Below are 20,617 nucleotides of genomic sequence, written 5' to 3'. Positions count from 1 at the left end.
TGTTCTGTGTGTGTGTGTGTGTGTGTGTGTGTATTTTCCTTATCCATTCATTCATTCATTGATGGAGACTTGGTTTTTCCATATCTTGGATATCGTAAATAATGTTGTGTTGCAGTCATCATGGGGGTGCATATATCTTTTTGAGTTAGTGTTTTCATTTTCTTTGGATAAATACCCAGAAGTGGAATTGCTAGGTCATATGGTAGTTCTGTTTTTAATCTTGTGATGAACCTCCATACTGTTTTCCATAGTAGCTGTGGCAATTTACAATCCCACCAACAGCACACAGGCTCTCCTTTTCACCACGTCTTTGCCAACACTTGTTATTTCTTGTCTTTTTTATAATAACCATTCTAATAAGTGTGAGGTGGTATCTTACGGTTTTGATTCTTTTCATGTGTCTGTTGGCCATCTGTAGGTCTTCTCTGGAAAAATGCCTATTCTGATCGTCTGCCTCTTTTTTAATTGGGTTGCTTTGGGTTTTTTACTGAATTGTAGGAGTTCCTTATATATTTTGGATATTAAGCTCCTTTTAGATATTAACCTATTATCAGAGAAATGATTTGCAAACATTTTCTCCTATTCAGTAGGATGGTTTTTCATTTTGTTGATGGTTTCGTTTGCTGTGCAGAGCTTTTCAGTTTGATATAATTACACTTGTTTATTTTTGTTGTGGATGCGTTATCCTTTGGTGTCAGATAAAATAAAACAAAACAAAAAACACTGCCAAGATCCATATCAAGAAGCTTACTGCCTATGTTTTCTTTTAGGAGTTTTATGGTTTTGGCTTACATTCAAGTCTTTAATCCACTTTGAGTTCATTTTTGTGTACGGTGCAAATAGTGGTCCAGTTTTATTCTTTTGCATGTGGCTGTCCAGTTTTCCCAGCACCATTTTTTTGAAGAGACTGTCCTTTCCTTATTGTATATCCTTGGCTCCTTTGTCATAAATTAATTGACTATATATGTTTGGGTTTGTTTTGGGGTTCTCTCTTCCGTTCCATTAATCTATGTGTCTAACAGGATAGGGTTATGTGAATACTATCCTGTCTTGATTCCTATAGCTTTGTAATATAGTTTGAAATCAGGGAGCATGATACCTCCATCTTTGTTCTTTCTCAACATTGTTTTGACTGTTTGGGGTCTTTTGTGGTTCCTTACAAATTTTAGGATTGTTTGTTCATTTCTGTGGAAAACGCCATTAGAATTTTGATAGAAATTGCAATGAATCTGTACAAAGCTTTAGGTAGTATGGACATTTTAATAACACTGATTCTTCCAATCATGAACACAGTACACCTTTCCTTTTCTTTGGGTCATGTTCAGTTTCTTTCATCAGTGTCTTTTAATTTTCAGTATACACTCTTTTACCTCCTTGGTTAAGTTTTTTGCTAGGAATCTTATTCTTTTTGACCTTGTTATAAACAGAATAGTTTTCTTAATTTCTTTTTTCTGAAAGTCTGTAATCAGTGTATAGAAATGCAAGAGATTTCTATATATTGCTTTTGTATCCTACAATTTTACTGAATTCATTTATGAGCTCTAGCAGTTTTGTGAGGGATTCTTTGGGGTTTTTAATATATGTCATCTGCAAATAGTGACAGTTTTACCTTTTCCTTTATGATTTGAATGCCTTTTATTTCTTTTTCTTGCCTTATTGCTCTGGCTAGGTCTTCCAATACTATGCTGAATAAAATTTACAGGAGCACACATCACTTTCTTATTTATAATCTTAGAAGAAAAGATTTCAGCTTTTTACCATTCCGTATGATGTTATCTGTGGACTTGTCATATATTGTGTTATTTTATTTTATTGTGTTGAGGTATATTCCCTCTATAACCACTTTGTTGAGCGTTTCTGTCATAAATGGATGTTGAATTTTGCCAAATGCTTTTTCTGCATCTATTGAGATGATGATATGTTTATCCTTGATATTGTTAATGTGGTGTATCACATTGTTTGTGGAAATTAAACCATCCTTGTACCTCTGGAATAAATCCTACATGATTGGGGTGAATGATGCTTTTGATATATTGTTGAATTTGATTTGCTAATATTTTTTAAAGAACTTTTGTATTCATGTTTATCAAGGATAAACAAGGTTACTTGTTTATAATTTTCTTTTCTTGTGGTATCCTTGTCTGGTTTTGGTATTAGGTAATGCTGGCCTCATATGATTAGTTTGGAAGTATTATGTCCTCTTTTGTAGGAGAATTTGAGAAGGACTGGTATTCTTCTTTGGATCTTAGGCAAAATTTACCTGTGAAGCCATTTGGTCCTAAACTGTTGTTTGTTGGGAGGTTTTCCTTACTAGTAATCAGTATGTTCATATTTCCTATTTCTTTAGGATTCAGTCTTGAAAGGTTGTATGTTTCTAGGAACTTATCCATTTCTTCTAGGTTGTCCAATTTGTTGGCATATAATTGTAGCAGTCTCTTATGACCCTTTGTATTTCTGTAATATCAGTTGTGATGTCTCCTCTCTTGTTTCCAATTTTATTTATGAGTCCTGGCTATTTTTTCTTGGTGAGTCTGGCTACAGGTTTGTCAATTTTGTTTATCTTTTCAAAGAACCAGTTCTTGGTTTCATTGATCTCTTCTATTTTCTTTTTGTCCCTATTTCATTCTTTTCTGCTTTGACCTTTGTTATTTCCTTCCTTCTACTAACTTTGAACATTGTTCATTTTCTAATTCCTTGAGATGTGTAATTACATTGAGACTTTTCTTGTTTCTTGAGGGTAGGCATTTATCACTATGAACCTCCCTGTTGAACTGCTTTTGCTGCATCCTGTAGGTTTTGGTATGTTGTATTTCCATTTTCTTTTGTCTCAAGGTATTTTTTGATTTCCTCTTTGATTTTTTCATTGACCCATCGATTGTTCAATAGCATGTTGGTTAGTCTCTACATATTTGTGAATTTTCTTGCTTCTAATTTCTAGTTTCATACGATTGTAGTCAGAAAATATGGTTGATGTGATTTCAGTCTTAAATTGTTAAGACTTGTTTTGTGACCTAACAAATGATCTGTCCTGGAGAAAGTTCCATGTGCTCTTGTGAAGAACTATATGTTCTGTTGCTTTTGCATGGCATATTCTGTATATAGATCTCTTAAATCTACCTGATCTAACCCATCACTTAAGGCCAATGTTTCCTTATTGATTTTCTTTCTAGATGAGCTGCCCATTGATGTAAGTGAGGTATTAAAGTCCCTTAATATTATCGTATTACTGTCTATTTCTCCCTTTCAGTTTTTCAATATTTGCTTTATTTGGTTGCTCCTTTGTTGGATGCATAAATATTTACAAGTATTATATCCTTTGTTGATTGAACCATTCATCCCAAGAGATATTTTTGAGAGGGCTAGTGAGTTATATACTTGCCCAAGATTATAAAAGTCAAGACTCTCCTTAGTCACTTAAACATTTTAAGTGCTTACAAAGTGTTAGTAAAATGTTCTGTCTTATAGAGAAAAGTTAACAGATGGGACAGGATAGCAAAGAATGCTAATTCTGCTTAGTTCTAGAGTCCAGGAAGTTAAAAGTAATCTAGAAAATAACACAGTGTTAAAAATAACTAAGTTATTTGATTCACAAAAGAAAGCTAAAAGGAGGCTATAGCTTGTCTGAAGCTTAGTTTGGAAGAGCAGGCTAGTTAGAAAACACTCAGAATGGTTTCATTGTAAAACCCTCCCAGCTTTTTTCATTTCACTTGTACCCTAATGCATATGATGCCTCTTGCTCCCCGCTCAGTAGTAGAAACTCATGAAGAGTCAATCCCAGGATTAGATGCCTGAAGGTTGAGATGGAGGAGTCTCTGTGGAAGGTGGAGGAGTCTTCTAGCATTCTCTCATGAGCAGCAGTTAGCTTATCAGATTAGCTCTTGAAAGTTGTGGTAGGTTGTCTCCGAAGATGGCTGCCATCTGCCTCCTGTGTCTGTTCACAAATGCTCCTTTTCTCATCATGAGGTGACATTTGTTTCCCCACCCCTTGAATCTGGTTTGGATGGTGACTTACTTTGATTAATAGAATGCAGAAGTGACGTTCTGAGAATTCCAAATTTAGGTCTCTAGAGGCCTTGTAGCACCTGCTTTCACTCTTGGAAGCCAGCCACACTGCAAATGTCAGACTAGATTACTGAGTAATGAGAGGTCACCAGGGAGATAACCAGAGTGCCCAGACATTGGAAGTGAGGCCATCCTTCATCCCCAAATCCCTCTGGAGTCACTCCAGGTGATACCCTAAGAAGAGAGAGGCCTAGCCAGCTCTCAGCTGTTCAGTCCACTCCAGCTGGGGCCACAGACATCACAGAGCAGAGAGGAGCCATCCACACTGAGCCCTGCCTGAATTCCTAACCCACAGAAACATGAACAAATACAATGGTTTTCCTTTAAGCCACTTAACATTTGGATACCTTAATACACAACTGAAACAAGGTATAGAGAACCTGGGGTAAAGTGTTTTTAAATGTAAATTAAAAAGAGAAGGGCATTGGGAAAATACATGTGTTAACTGGGCAATGAATCCTCCATATGGAACCTGGCAGAGTTACTGAAATGAGGGAAACCAACTTAGGGCAGTAATGTGGAGAATCTGATGGCTGATCTGGGTCCCAGCAAGAGCTCTCCTCCACACCTATGTTTTTGTGTCACTGTGTAGCTTACAGTGATCATTACTAAGCCGGGAGAATGATGACTACAAGGGGGAAAGGAAGGTCTTTAACCCCTCACTTAACGCTAGGACCATCCCATGATGTACCATTTGTAACCCTTGGGGGAGTCACCAGCTTCTTTCGCTCCCAGGACTGTTGCTTGAGAGTGACAAGTTGTATCTGAGAGAAAACAAAACCATATTTGAATTGTATGTACATGTGTATTTTTTTAAATCCCCCCCTTCAAAGTTGTTGCCATCCCAGCTTTTCCCTCAATTAAATGTCAGGCCAAAAAGTGAGCTATGCATCCTAGCCATTAGTCTGTCTTTTTAATTGCTTATTCTATCATTAGAGCCCTGAAGAGACCACTGCTCTCTCAGTGCAACTCTCCATTTTTAGTCTCTTTCACTTGTGATGCCGTTTTCCAGCCAGCTAACCTCTTTTGCTTTATTGGTTCCACTTGAGCTGACTGCAAGAGATTCAGAGTGTGAATGAGCACAAGGTGGGGGCAGGGTGCTCACCGATTTCCTCTCGGGCACTAGATCTGACCATGTGCTGGTCGGAGGGGACCACGGACAGGGCTTTGGAAGGTCGGATGCCAACCTGGGGGATAGCATTTCTCTAAAAGGGGAATATAAATCTGCATTTTCTCTTTTACCCTTTTTTTACTTTTTTTTTTTTAATTTATTTTGAGAGAGCACGAGCTGGGGGAGGGGAAGAGAGAGAGAATCCAAAGCAGGCACTGCGATGTCAGCAGAGAGCCTAAGTGTGGGGTTCGAACTCATGACCTGAGCCGTAATCAAGAGTTGGACGTTCAGCCAACTGAGCCACCCAGGCACCCCCTTTACCCTTTTTAAAAAAATTATAATTTCAGGGGCACCTGGGTGGCTCAGTTGGTTGAGCATCCAACTTCAGTTCAAGATTTTGCGGTTTATGGGTTTAAGCCCCACATCCCACTCTGTACTGACAGTTTAGAGCCTGGAGCCTGCTTCAGATTCTGTGTCCCCCTCTCTCTGCCTCTTCCCCACCCACACTCTGTCTCTCTCTCTCTCTCAAAAATAAATAAACATTAAAAAAATTTTTTCAAATTGTAATTTCCAAATATAGTCACCAAAAAGGCATTCAGAAGGCACTGCTATGAGGTGGGAGTGGGGCTGGGGGAATGTTTCACATGAGGGAAAAGTGAAGTCACGGTAGCAAAATGTCCCAAACCAAGCCATTTCAAACCCTTTAAGTACTACTAGTATGTCAGTGACCAGGCATCTCTAGTGAAAACAAAGGAATTGTGGAACCTGAAAATAGTAGTTTTAGCAGTTCTGAATCCAAGATCACTTCCTTGCAGAGTTTGGTCAGTGAGACAAAAAGTTGGGGGGAGATTCTAGAGAACTATAAAATCTCTACTCTCATTGTCCCAGGTGAAAAAATGAAAATTCCAAATCATGGAAGCCCAAAATATAAATCAGGGGCCATCTGGCCGATCTACCAAATGCACAGAATTTGAAAATTAACACTGTAGTTTGGTTGTGCTCATACTTTCATAAAAGATAAGTGCTATCGTTATTCATTTTATGCATCTTAAAATACAGTTCAGATAGACTCATATTTACAGATGATGTTACAATGTATATCTGGAAATTGCTTCAAACATTGAGTGGGGGGCGGTGATGGGCATTCAGAATGAGACAAGATTGGCCATGTTGAAAAAAGTTATACAAACTTGAAAATAAGAGGATGACTGCGTGCCTTTTCAGTGGCTTTCCTGAAATATCATCTACCAGGCCCACCTAAGGATTATTTAGTTCTTAGGTTAGACTTCAGCAAACTTTTTCTGTAAAGGGCCAGCTAATAAATAGTTCAGTTTTATGGGTCATTTAGATTCTCTCACAACTACTCAACTCTGCTTTGTTGCATGAAAGTAGCCACAGATCATCTGAACTAGGTTCTGTTGCAAAGTAAAAATTCAAACTTTAGATCTTGATCAGAAGAATTAACTCCTGAAAATAAGGCCTGATCTTCTCTGGTGGGAAATGAATGAAAGAGTCAAACTTACTAATGAACAATAATGGCCTATCATTAAGAAAAACCAGGTAGGAGCGCCGGGGGTGGCTCAGTCGGTTAAGCGTCCAACTTCAGCTCAAGTCATGATCTCAGTTTGTGGGTTCGAGCCCTGTGTTGGGCTCTGTGCTGACAGCTCAGAGCCTGGAGTCTGCTTTGGGTTCTGTGCCTCCCTCTTCCTCTGCCCCTCCCCCACTCTCACTCTGTCATTTTTTTCTCTCAAAAATAAAATAAAAACATTAAAAAGAAACATGTAAGATCAATACTCCTTTATCTTATTTAGTTACAAACAGGATAATTTAGAAATTTGCCAGTTGTTTACTGCTATAATAGTTTTATATTCAATTTCTAGCCATAGTGGTGGTTGAAGCGTCAGGGTTGTGACACTGTATTTCTTCAGCACTGAGACACCATCAGTTATATAATCCACCACCAATTTAAAGCTGTGAAATTTTTTTTTTTAATTTTTAAGGAGGAAGTTACCCTATCATTTACCAAGCTCTAGCATGACATAAAATACAACACCGTTTGTGTCTTATATTCTTAATATTTATTAGGCCCTGTGCCAGGTACTTGAGAGCTGATTTCCTTTATCCCCTTCTCAGGTAAATATTACCACATTTTAGAAACGATCTTCTGTGATCACAGAATGTACTCTGTTCAATTTCAGTCCTTTAAAATTTACTGAGATTTGTTTTATGACCTAACATAAACAGGTTTCTCCCCACCCAACAGTGGAGTGTTCCTATGAAACCTTTTGTGAGCTGAAATGGCATAAAGTGAAGAAGCAATTATCATTAATTTATATAGAAAGATTTTTGAGCATTCCCAGACCTCTTTTGGGCTTTTTCGTATTTTATAACACATCTTGCTAATGGATGCACAAAATAAATCAAGCTGAAGAGCAGATGCTCACAGACACAGTTCAGAGCTTTGGCAGCTTGATGCTGAAATGCTGAGTGTAGTTCCTGGGGAAAGAGCTTGGTGGTGCCACTCCTGTTGTTCAGGGTGTGCACTTATCTATAATGGCTTGCTACAAAACCAATGCTGAACACTATTTTTACCTTTTCTTTGTAAACGTGAAAATCCTCTTTGGATTTCATTCAGTTAGCAAAAACAGGAGGTCTTTCATAATGGAGGTCTAATGGTGGTCTTTCATAAAAGCGAAGTGTCTTAAAGCAAGCTTTTGAAAAGCAGGGGATACCTGTAGTCTTTCCTGGAGAATGTTCCACATGCACACGAGAAGAGTGTATATTTATATTTGGCTGCTGTTGGGTGTGTTCTTTAGTTGTCTATTAGATATAGTTAATCTATTGTTCACCTTTTCTATTTCATTGTTGATCTTCTGCCTAGTTCTATCCATTATTAAAAGTGGGGTGTAAAAGTCTCCAACTATGATTGTTAAATTGTCTGCTTCCCTCCTCGATTTTATGGTTGCTTTGTGTATTCTGGGACTCTTGTTAGATATATATATGTATGTGTGTGTGTGTGTGTGTGAGAGAGAGAGAGAGAGAGAGAGAGAGAGAGAGAGAGAGATTTTCCTGTTGGATTGACCCTTTTATCATTATGAAATGTCCTCCCTTGTCTCTGGTAATGATTTTATCTTAAAGTCTACTTTGTTGGGTATTTGTATAGCTGTTCTCTTACCTGGTTACTTCTTGCATAGGACATCTTTTTCCATCCTTTTATTGTGAGCCTATTTGTATCTCTGAATCTAAAGAGTGTCTGTTATAGAGAAAATATAATTACAGCAGGTTTATAAATTCATTCTGGCACTCTCTGCCTTTTGATTGGAATGTTTATTTATCTTTTAAGTTTATTTTGAGAAGAAGAGAGCATGAGCCAGGGAAAGTCAGAAGGGGAGAGAGAATCCCAAGCAGGCTCCAGACTGTCAGTGCAGAGCTCCACGCGGGGCTAGAACCCACTAGCCAAAAAGTCATGACCTGAGCTGAAATCAAGAGTCAGATGCCCAGTCAACTGAGCTACCCAGGCTCCCCTGATTAGAATGTTTAATCCATATACATTTAATGTAATTGTTGAGAAGGTAGGATTTATGTCTACCATTTTATTATTTGTTTTCTATGTGTCTTAGGTCTTTTTTGTTCCTCTGTTCATTCATTATTGCCTTCTTTTGCATTAAACAAATTCAAGTACACCATTTTAGTTCCTTTGTTGTACCTCTACTATTTTTCTATATTTATTTTTTTATAATTCACACCCAAATTAGCACATGGTGCAACAATGATTTCAGGAGTAGATTCCTTAAGCCTCTTACCCATTTAGCCCATCACCCCTCCCACAACCCCCTGTTCTCTATATTTAAGAATCTATTATGTTTTTGTCCCCTTCCCTGTTTTTATATTATTTTTGTTTCCCTTCCCTTATGTTCATCTGCTTTGTATCTTAAAGTCCTCATATGGGTGAAGTCATATGATATTTGTCTTTCTCTAAGTTCACTTAGCATAATACCCTCTAGTTCCATCCACGTAGTTGCAAATGGCAAGATTTCATGCTTTTTGATTGTTGAGTGTATATATATACCACATCTTCTTTATCCATTCATCTATCGATGGACATTTGCGTTATTTCTATACTTTGGCTATTGTCGATAGTGCTGCTATAAACATTGGGGTGCAGGTGTCCCTTCAAAACAGCATACCTGTATCCTTTGGATAAATACCTAGTAGTGCAATTGCTGGGTTGTTTGGGTAGTTCTATTTTTAATTTTTTGAGGAACCTCCATACTTTTTTCCAGAGTGACTGCACCAGTTTGCATTCCCACCAGCAGTGCAAAAGAGATCCTCTTTCTCTGCATCCTCGCCAACATCTGTTGTTGCCTGAGTTGTTCACATTAGCCATTTTGACAGGTGTGAGGTGGTATCTCATTGTGGTTTTGATTTGTATTTCCCTGATGATGAGTGATGATGTTGAGCATTTTTTCATGTGTCGCTTGGCCATCTGGATGTCTTCTTTGGAGAAATGTCTATTCATGTCTTTTGCCCATTTCTTCACTGGATTATTTGTTTCTTGGGTGTTGAGTTTGATGAGTTTTCTACAGATTTTGGATACTAACCCTTTATCTGATATGCCGTTTGCAAATCTCTTCTCCCATTCCGTCAGTTGCCTTTTAGTTTTGCTGTTTCCTTTGCTGTGCAGAAGCTTTTTATTTTGATGAGGTCCCAGTAGTTCCTTTTTGGTTTTGTTTCCCTTGCTTCTGGAAATGTGTTGAGTAAGAAGTTGCTGCGGCCAAGGTCAAAGAGGTATTTTCCTGCTTTCTCTTCTGGGATTTTGATGGCCTCCTGTCTTAACGTTTAGGTCTTTCACCCATTTTGAGTTTATTTTTGTGTGTGGTATAAGAAAGTGGTCCAGGTTCATTTTTCTGCATGTCGCTGTCCAGTTTTCCCAGCACCATGTTGCTGAAGAGACTGTCTTTATTCCATTGGATGTTCTTTCCTGCTTTGTCAAAGATCACTTGGCCATACGTTTCTGGGTCCATTTCTGGGTTCTCTGTTCTGTTCCATTGATCTGAGTGTCTGTTTTTGTGCCAGTACCATACTGTCTTGATGATTACGGCTTTGTAATACATCTTAAAGTTCGGGATTGTGATGCCTCCAGCTTCGGTTTTGCTTTTCCAAGATTGCTTTGGCTATTCAGGGTCTTTTCTGGTTCCATACAAATTTTAGGATTGTTTGTGAAGAATGCTGGTGTTATTTTGATAGGTATTGCATTGAATATGTAGATTGCTTTGGGTAGTATTAACATTTTAACAATATTTGTTCTTCCTATCCAGGAGCATGGAATATTTTTTTCAGCTTTTTATGTCTTCAATTTTTTTCATAAGTTTTCTATAGTTTTCAGTGTATCAATTTTTCACCTCTTTGGTTAGATTTATTCCTAGGTATTTTATGGTTTTGGTGCAGTTGTAAATGGGATTGATTCCTTGATTTCTCTTTCTGTTGCTTCATTATTGGTGTATAGGAACGCAACCGATTTCTGTGCGTTGATTTTCTATCCTGTGACTTTGCTGAATTCATGGATCAGTTCTAGCAGTTTTTTGGTGGAATCTTCTGGGTTTTCCATATAGAGTATCATGTCATCTGCGAAGAGTGAAAGTTTGACCTCCTCCTGGCCGATTTGGATGCCTTTTATTTCTTTGTGTTGTCTGATTGCAGAGGTTAAGACTTCCAATACTATGTTGAATAACAGTGGTGAGAGTGGACATCCCTGTCTTTTTCCTGACCTTAGGGGGAAAGCTCTCAGTTTTTCCCCATTGAGGATGATATTAGTGGTGGGTGTTTCATTTATGGCTTTTATGATCTTGAGGTATGATCCTTCTGTCCCTTTCTTGAGGGTTTTTACCAAGAAAGGATGCTGTATTTTGTCAAATGCTTTCTCTGTATCTGTTGAGAGCATCATGTGGTTCTTGTCCTTTCTTTTGTTGATGTGATGTATCACATTGATTGTTTTGTGGATATTGAACCAGTCCTGCATCCCAGGTATAAATCCCACCTGGTAGTGGTGAATAATTTTTTTAATGTATTGTTGGATCTAGTTTGCTAGTATCTTGTTGAGGATTTTTGCATCCATGTTCATCAGGGAAATTGGCCTATAGTTCTCCTTTGTAGTGGGATCTTTGACTGATTTGGAATCAAGGTAATTCTGGCTTCATAGAAAGAGTTAGGAAGTTTTCCTTACATTTCTATTTTTTGGAACACCTTCAAGAGAATAGGTGTTAACTGTTCTTTAAGTGTTTGGTAGAATTCCCCTGGAAAGCCATCCAGCCCTGGACTCTAATTTTTGATTACTAATTCAATTTCCTTACCGGTTATGGGTCAGTTCAGATTTTCTATTTCTTCCTGTTTCAGTTTTGGTAGTGTATATGTTTCTAGGAATTTGTCCATTTCTAACAGATTGCCCATTTTATTGGCATATAATTGCTCATAATATTCTCTTATTATTGTTTGTATTTCAGCTGTGTTGGTTGTGATCTCTCCTCTTTCATTCGTGATTTTATTTATCTGGGTCCTTTCCTTTTTCTTTTTGATCAAACTGGCAAGTGGTTTATCAATTTTGTTAATTCTTTCCAAGAACCAGCGCCTGGTTTCATTGATCTGTTCTGTTTTTTGTTTGTTTGTTTCGATAGCATTGATTTCTGCTCTAATCTTTATTATTTCCTGTCTTCTGCAGATTTGGGGTTTTATTTGCTGTTCTTTTTCTAGCTCTTTAAGGTGTAAGGTTAGATTGTGTATCTGTGACCTTTCTCCCTTCTTTAGGAAGGCCTGGATTGCTATATACCTCCATCTTATGACCACCTTTGCTGCGTCCCCAGAGGTTTTGTTCTGTGGTGTTATCATTTTCATTGGCTTCCATGTACTTTTTAATTTCCTCTTTAACTTCTTGGTTAACCCATTCATTCTTTAATTTTTTTTTTAACATTTATTTATTTTTGAGACAGAGAGACACAGAGCATGAGCAGGGGAGGGGCAGAGAGAAAGGGAGACATAGAATCTGAAGCAGGCTCCAGGCTCTGAGCTGTCAGCACAGAGCTTGATGCAGGACTGGAACTCAAAAACCGTGAGATCATGACCTGAGCCGAAGTCAGATGCTTAACTAACTGAGCCAGGTGCCCTCGCCCATTCATTCTTTAGTAGGATGGTCTTTAGTCTGAAGTATTTGTTATCTTTCCACATATTTTCTTGTGTCACTACTATATTTTTTAAAGTTACTTTCTTAGTGGTTTTCCTAAAGGTTACAATTAGCATCTTAAAACAATCTAAGTTAGATTAATACCAGATTAATTGCATTAGTAAAAACATTTCTCCAATATATACTTAACATTCCTTTTCTCTTTTTTGTACTCTGTCATACAGATTAGATCTGTATTCAATGTAAACCTATCAAAAGTTTAATAATTATTTTATGCAGCTTTTAAAAAATAAAGAAGAGGTTTAAATACAAGTTTCGGGGCGCCTGGGTGGCGCAGTCAGTTAAGCATCCGACTTCAGCCAGGTCACGATCTCGCGGTCCGTGAGTTCGAGCCCCACGTCAGGCTCTGGGCTGATGGCTCAGAGCCTGGAGCCTGTTTCCGATTCTGTGTCTCCCTCTCTCTCTGCCCCTCCCCCGTTCATTCTCTGTCTCTCTCTGTCCCAAAAATAAATAAACATTGAAAAAAATTTTTTAAAAATAAATAAATAAATAAATAAATACAAGTTTCTACTCTTTTATAATTCTCATATATTTTTTTTTTACTGGTGTTCTCATGTGAATTCAAGTTACTATCTAGTATCCTTTTATTTCAGTAAAGGATTCCCTTCTGTGTTTCATGTAAAACAGGTCTGTTTGTGACATATTCTCTCAGTTGTTTATCAGGGGATGTCTTTTTCTTTTCTGAAGAATAGTTTTGCTAGCTCTTAAGTTCCTGGCTAATAGGGGTTTTTGTTTCGTTTTCTTTTCTTTTGGCACTTTGAATATGTTCTGATTCCACCACCTTCTGGCCTGCATGGTTTCTGTTGGGACATTAAACTTACTAAGCATCCTTTGTGATGAGTCAGTTACCTCTCTCTTACTGCTTTCAAGAAGTTGATTATGTTGTGTCTATGTGTGATCTCTTTGGGTTTATCCTACTTGGAGTTCACTGAACTCCTTGGATATGTGGGTTAATGTTATTCATCAAAGTCGGAGTACACATTCAGTGCTTTGGAAAGTAGCTGACGACCCTACCTTAGCCTTTACTTGTTATTTTAAAGAGACTTAAAGTCAGCCAGAGATAGAGAGTAGCCCTAGTCAGATCTCCTGGGTATGTGCACTGACCTGCAGATGTGCAAGGACTCACGGATCTCTAGGAATATGCTAGAGCCTTTCAGTGCCCTCTGTGGACATCTCATTGACCAGTTTTAGCTTTTTCAGTTAAAACTTTGGATCAGTCTCTTGTTAGCCTCAAGTGCTATGAATTCCTTAGACAGCTGTGATGTTAAACAGTTGTTGCTAATTGTTTTTGACTAATGCATCGGGAATAGGACTGTTCACACAGAACTGGTCAAGTTAAGACAAGCCCTAGGAATGGGGTCTTTCCAGGGAACTGCTTCCAGGGTTCAAGACAGTCAAGTTGTGTCAATTCTCTGGGGCTGTGGCTTCTGGGGGAGCTATGAACCCATTCTTCCCCCTTCACTGGCTGTTAGTTTTTTGGGTTTAAGAGCTACTCTGGGGGGCACCTGGGTGGCTCAGTCAGGTAAGCATCTGACTTCAGCTCAGGTCATGATCTCATGGTTCGTGAGTTCAAGCCCCGCATCAGGCTTTGTGCTGAGAGCTCAGAGCCTGGACCCTGTTTCGGATTCTGTGTCTCCCTCTCTCTCTGCCCCTCCCCTGCTCACACTCTGTGCATTTCTCTCTCAAAAATAAACAAACATTAAAAATTAAAAAAAAAAAAAAGAGCTACTCTGGTTGTGAGGCTATTGTTGCTCAAGGCTATCACATATCTGGAGTGAGGGTAAGGAAAGTGGTTAAATTAAAATGCCACAAAGCTCCCTGTTCTTACTGAGAGCCTGTTCTTACTGAGATTCAGCTGATTTTCTTGAATAAACACTCCTTGAATTGTTGCAATCCTTTGGTTAATTTCCAGTGTTTTGAAAAAGCTGACTTTCACAATTTTGACCAGTGTTCTCTTTGATTGTATGGGAGAATGGAATGGCAAAAGTCCTTATCCTACTATTCCAGAAGCATTTCTGCAGATGAAGAAATAAAAGTTCAGGTAGGTTAAGTTGTTGCCCAGGGACACGAGAAGCAAGGAGCACTGAAGCAGAATTTCAAATCCAAAACTTATATTCTGCACTCAGCTACTTCTCACTGTAACAGCTTCTAGAACTTCTCATTAGGTAAACAGTAGTTGCAAAACCTCCATCGTGTCTGTGATTACTTAGATGACATTTTTAACACAGCTCTTTTTTAAATGTTTATTTTGAGAGAGAGCACGCTAGCATGTGACAGGTGGGAGAAGGTCAGAAGAAATCCCAAGCCCCAACATGGGGCTTGAGCTCACAAACTATGAGATCATGACCTGAACTAAAACCAAGGGTCCTATGTTTAGCTGATTGAGCCACCCAGGTGGCCCACAAAGCTCTTTCCTGAACTTTGCACAGAGCCATCAAGCAATATCATCTGCTGACCCACCCATGTCATTTTCTATAAAATGTGTTGTCGCAGGCATTTTATTTCCCTCTCACTCTGGTTCTGACTCTTTCGCAGCTGGAGCTCTGTGCCACCATCTCCTAAGCACTCAGTGGAAAGGTTTCTGTCGGCAACGGTTATTTTCAGCATGAAAGTGAGTACCAGGCTCAACTAGAAGGCCTGTCCCCAAGCACAAGAAAAAGTGTGCTACCCCAGAGGTAGTAGCCACAATACCTAAACTTTCTATGAATTTCTCCATACATGCCAATTAACAGCTGAAGAACAGAAACCCAGGGTCTGGAAGAACAGAACAAAATTATGTCCAAACTCCTCCTGAACTAGAAGTGTACTTAAAAACAGATCCTGCGTTCTTGAGCACTGACCTGTAATAAAAGTAATGGTAAAAGGTAAATCTTTTACCAGGGGGCCCAGCTGCACTATTTATTACAAAACCTGAAGTGTTGAGATGGAGAGTCATTTGCTACAGTGGTGTCAATATTACAGCTCTCGACATCTTTCTTTATGGGCTCAGTTGACCTGAAGTAAAAAGACCATTTCACATACCAACAGGGCATTTTTCGGTGATCTGCTTGACCTTTGCCTCTGGGCTCAGCCATAAGAACAGTGATAAGATGACATTTTTTCACAGAATAAAACCCAAAGAATTCAAGCTTAAGGGAGCCTAAATCCAACAATGCAGTCACCCTGAGCATTTAATTAGCTAATACCTATCTCCTGCAGGGAGTCTATGCCCTGGCTGCACATTAAAATCACCTGGGAGCTTAAAAAAGAAAAAAAAAAAGTCCCTTTGACAAGGCCCCACCTCAGACTAATTAAATCAGAATTAGAATCCCCCAGGGAGGAACCCAGCCATCAGTATTTTCAAAATGTTCTTCAGGAGACTGTGAGAACCACAGTGTAAAGATATTAAAAATACACACCCCTGAACTAGTGCAGATTTAGCAAATAAAAACTACAGGCTACCTAGTTAAATCTGAATTTCAAATAAAGAATTTTTAAAAAACGGGCGCCTGGGTGGCTCAGTCAGTTAGGCGTCCGACTTTGGCTCAGGTCATGATCTCCCAGTGCGGGAGTTCAAACCAAGTCAAGCTCTGTGTTGACAGCTCAGAGCCTGGAACTTGCTTCGGATTCTGTGTCTCCCTCTCTCCCCCTCCCTCTCTCACGCTGTGTCTCTGTCTCTCCAAAATAATAAACATTAAAAAATTATTAAAAAAAATTTAAGAACAGTATGTCCCATGCAGTATTTGGGACATAGTTAAATTATTTGCCGTTCATCTTAAAGTCAAATTTAGATGGGTATCCTGTATTTTATCTGGAAACCCTACACAGAACAAAAGTGCAGATTAGAAGGCATAAAAATCAAGCTCTTCCAGCAGAGAAATTTCACTGGTTGGTAGGTTCTTATCTTAAACAAGATCACCTGGAACATAACAAAAAGGAAAGTTGTACCAGGGCAAAGCCATCCTGAGGGAGAGTTTCCAAATCATGGAGGCGGAGGGAGGGCCAGAGGAATGTTCCAGGCAGGCTTCCTTAGTACCTGTGTTAGTTTGCTAGGGCCACCATGAGAAAACACCACGCCCTGGGGGGTTTAAACAACAGAATTTTACTTCCTAAAGTTCTGGAGGCCAGAAGTCCAAGATCAAGGTGTTGGCAGGTTTGGTTTCTCCCGAGGCCTTTCTGCTTGGTTTGCCTGGCTTGGCCTTCTCGCTGTGTGCTCACATAGTCTTTTGTCTGTGTTCACGCATCCCTGGTGTCTACCCTGTGTGTCCAAATTTCTTGGAAGGACACCTGTCATATTGGATTAGGCCCCACCCATATGACCTCATTTTACCTTCTTTACCTCTTTAAAGGGCCTATTTCCAAACAGTCACATTCTGAGGCACTACAAGTTAAGTCTTCAACAAATAAATTTTCAGAGACTCAGTGCAGTGCCATAATATTGCTGCCCGTTGCACAGCAGTCCTAGAGGGCAGTACATTATTGCTCTGGTGCCTTCACTCTCCCCAGCACCACCCTAGACCAAAAAAATGACCGTGTCCTGAGCTACCAGGAAAGAGGAAAGGGGCATTTCTGAAGGGAATGATGGAAATGAGGATCAGGAGGACAGAAGAGGAACCCACTATTTTCTGGGAAGAAAAGGAAGGGGGAAGAGTGGTGTCATCAGATGAGAGGATAGAGGAAGGAAGAACGTGTTCAACCACGAGGGACCCTGTGCAGAAAAAAGCAGTAAGATGACAGGGGTTGAGGACATTAGGAAAGAGAGTGGGCGGGATTCAAGAAAGAAATCACGATGTCCACAGCAAAGGGAAGGGCTGTGGAAACCGTCCCCCAGGAAACTTCTTCCTCTTTCCTTTGTCCCTTTTTTTTTGGGGGGGGGGGGGACAAAAAACGTTGCCTGAATGCCCCCAAGTCCTCTTTGCACGGGACTCCGACTGCTCAGTCTTCATTTTATTGAATTCTCCAGCTTGGTCAGCTTTCAGGATCACAGTCTCCAAGCAGCTGACCTGGGTTTTACTGCTCTGGGCATGAATATGCATGCTGAGGAGCCCCAGACGTGCAGGGGCTGCTGGAGGGTTTTCAGGACATTCAGGCTCACAGGCACACACGCAGGCCTGCTCCGGTTTTACGTGCTGCCAACGGAAAGGAAAGAACAGCCGGGAAGTTTCCCCCTCCGGAGTCGTTACTGCTGAGTCCACCCCCGCTGGATGCAGGGGGGAGGGAACTACACCCGGCAGGGGAGGCTTCGGCGGGTGGAGAGGGGCTGCAGGAGGACAGAATCTTTACCTAGGGTTTTGGATGGAGGTCAAAAGCACATCACTCTTTTGCATTCTCTTGTTCAACGTTTACCAGGAGCTCGGCGAGCAAGGGGGCGGAGACTGCGAGGGGCGATCTGGACACAAAGAGCTCGAACTCTTGCAGGGTGGTCTTAACGCCCAGGCTCTTGCCCGCCGCGGCGCCCGGCTTCCAGGGCGCCTTTGTCCCCGCGCGCACCGCGCTCTCTGGGGCGGCCGTCGCTCACCCGCAGCCCCTCCGGCTGCCTGGCCCGGGGCCAAGCGCGCGCCGCGGCCACTCGCTGCCATTCCGCCGTGAGTGAAGGGCTCCTTAATAAGAGTGTAAATAAAAGCCAGGCTGAGAAATGAGTTTTCCATGCCAGCAATCACCGGCCTAACCTCGGCTGTAAATAGCCTGGCGGAGCGGCGCAGATGGAGTCCCCGCACCTGGGGGATCGAGGCCAGCCCTGAGCAGCCCGCGTCAGCAGCTGGGGGCGCGCGTCCAGCTCGGGTTGGGGGGGGGGGGGTCTCGGGCCGGCGCTCCCACCTCCCTTCCCCGCTGCGGGAACCTGCACTCGCTCTCCCCAGTCTCAGCCTGCTGTGTCCTCGGGAGGGACGCACCGCCAGGCCCCCTAATTTATGGTCATTGGTGTAATAGTTTCAACGTGATTTATCTGACCGCAGAGGAGATGGCAAACGCCTGGAGAATGATTGGTCATGCAGGTTTTGTGCATTTCTGATTGGCCTTATTAATTTCGAGCAGAGCCGGGGAGCAGCCTCTCGACTGAGCCAGGGAAGTCAGCTTGGCAACAGCCCCTATGTAGAGCCGGTTTGGGGCTGGCAAAGGCTTAGCTTTGGCTGAAATTGAAGGAATAATGTATTGTTTCAAAGGTCAGGGGAGTTTGACAGAATGTGCTAGCATACTGATTAAAGCAGATTTCGTTTGAAAGAGGTGAAGATCATTTGATTTGATTGATTCCTCCCCCCCCTTTTGTGTTTGTACAGACATCAGTGTCTTGGGGGGTGGGAAGGAGAGTGGGAACCCTGTTTTGCTTTTATTTTTAACGTTCAAGTACTGGGGTATTGAGGTGGGGAAAGCAATGTTTAGAATGTTTATGGCCTTGAAGGGAAGGAATTTGGGGAATCATGGGGCAAATAAGTATCAGAACATGCTTCCAAAGATGTTGCATTTGTGTGGGGGAAAATACTTCTTGCCATCTGAGTTCTCTTCAGACATCACAACTAGTATTTATGAGATATATAAATTACTGGATAAGCACACAGTGCACCACACTTCACAAGGTCATCACTCAGTGTGACTGTAGAAACTGTCATTTAAATGTCACCACTGAGTGATGCAACTTAGTCCCATGAACAAAAGGGACTAAGTAAGAATATTGGAAGAGTTAGAATATTTAATGGAAAATATTTTCCTATGAATGAATTACAAATTCAGTACAGGTGGATATGCAATTGAAATGTATCCACATTCATTCATTATATTTATTTGCGTGAGACTCAAATGTAGATACACCACCAGGCAACCTCGAAATACAATCCTTAACACTGTGTTCCTCAGGGGGCCCAGAACAAAGCCAGAGAGCAAGCAAGAAAATGTGATTGCTTGGGGAGGGGGCAGGTTGGTGTCACACTGGCAGTGGTGCAATCATTTCTTTTATTTATAGCTCTAACCAGAAAAATAGACTGGGAGCATCTGAGTACCAATTTATTTTGCTGCCTGAACCGATGAGTGGTTGCCTTAAATGTCATTGAGTTGGAAGGTTGTGCATTTCATTCACTGCCAGGTTCCAGGAAGCTTTGAAGCCGGTCTAGAAGGCGACCGGTAATTGTCCCGCCACCTATGAAGGTGGGCACGTGCAATCCTGCAGGGTAGAATTGGCTCAGTGGGGGAATGAGGGCCTCCTGTCATCGCTGCCTAGTCTCATCAAATGCTGCTTGAGTAGAAACAAAGGTGGCCTGTTTAGTGCTATTACAAGAGCAAAGTGCAGCGGAAAGTGAGGGTTACCTCCCAGAACAGGAAGAAATGATTTGGCGGTCAGGAGCAAGGACGTGCTTAGGCCACAAGCCATGTCACGTGCATGTGACACAAGGGTCCTGGATCCAGCTCCCTACATATGAAATGTTCACATGAAATAACCATAAGCAGGGTATGACGGGAGCACTGTGGAGACTCTACAAGGGAAGCTTGGCCACACACGTTGACCATTGCCCTGGGTCATGAAGGATGAGGGGGTCCAGGAGAGAGGGTGCAGGTCATGCTGGCCATGGGTGGATCCCAGCGCATACAGGAGACAAGGCAAAGAACAACACTATTTAGTGCCAGTGAGGACCCTAAACGAGTTCAACCTGCGTTTTTTGTGAGCTTGCGAGCTGCCAGAAATTTCACTCCCTGATACAGATTAACAGGTGTCTCCTCTGATTTTCTCAAGAACATAATAGAAAGCTGTGTCTCTGTGAGCACGTCTAGCCCTAATGATGGCAGAGTGGGCCAAAGTCACAGAGAACTCAACTCTGAAATCCTAGTAGAGTTGTTTTTAGCTACAAATAGTGCTACCCCACTAATATGACATGTGACACACAAGTACTAAGAGCCACCTTCCTAGCTCTCCAACTGAACCCCGGTGGTGTTCTCCCAGGCCAGCCGGGTGGCCGCCAGCAACAGCATCCCTTATGTCTGCACAACCACAACGGTCTGGCTCTGCCTCTCCACCTTTCCCGAGAGGCTGCTCTCAGGACACCACATGGACCCTCCTCTGTCATCACAATAAAATCAGCTGTCTGCGTTCATTTGCTCTCTGGGAAGTTCCCTCCCAGGCTGCTCCGTAGATACTGCTCACTCTTCCATCTTTCTTCAGCCCCCCAATCTCTCTCTTCCTCCCTCTGACCCATTCGTTGTCAGGGATCAGAGTGATGACTACAGAATTGATTGCTACCCTCTGT

At 41.2% G+C, this 20,617-nt stretch overlaps 1 long non-coding RNA gene across 1 annotated transcript in view; it reads right to left on the bottom strand.

Annotated features, from left to right (window-relative positions):
• LOC123591140 overlaps positions 1-20,617 on the bottom strand; it is a 75,907-nt gene that overhangs the window by 27,485 nt on the left and 27,805 nt on the right. The window lies entirely within an intron of this gene.

The sequence above is a fragment of the Leopardus geoffroyi genome, chromosome B4 (genome assembly GCF_018350155.1).
Source record: "Leopardus geoffroyi isolate Oge1 chromosome B4, O.geoffroyi_Oge1_pat1.0, whole genome shotgun sequence".
Classification (NCBI taxonomy): domain Eukaryota; kingdom Metazoa; phylum Chordata; class Mammalia; order Carnivora; family Felidae; genus Leopardus; species Leopardus geoffroyi.
This window is presented reverse-complemented; position numbering and strand designations above follow the sequence as displayed.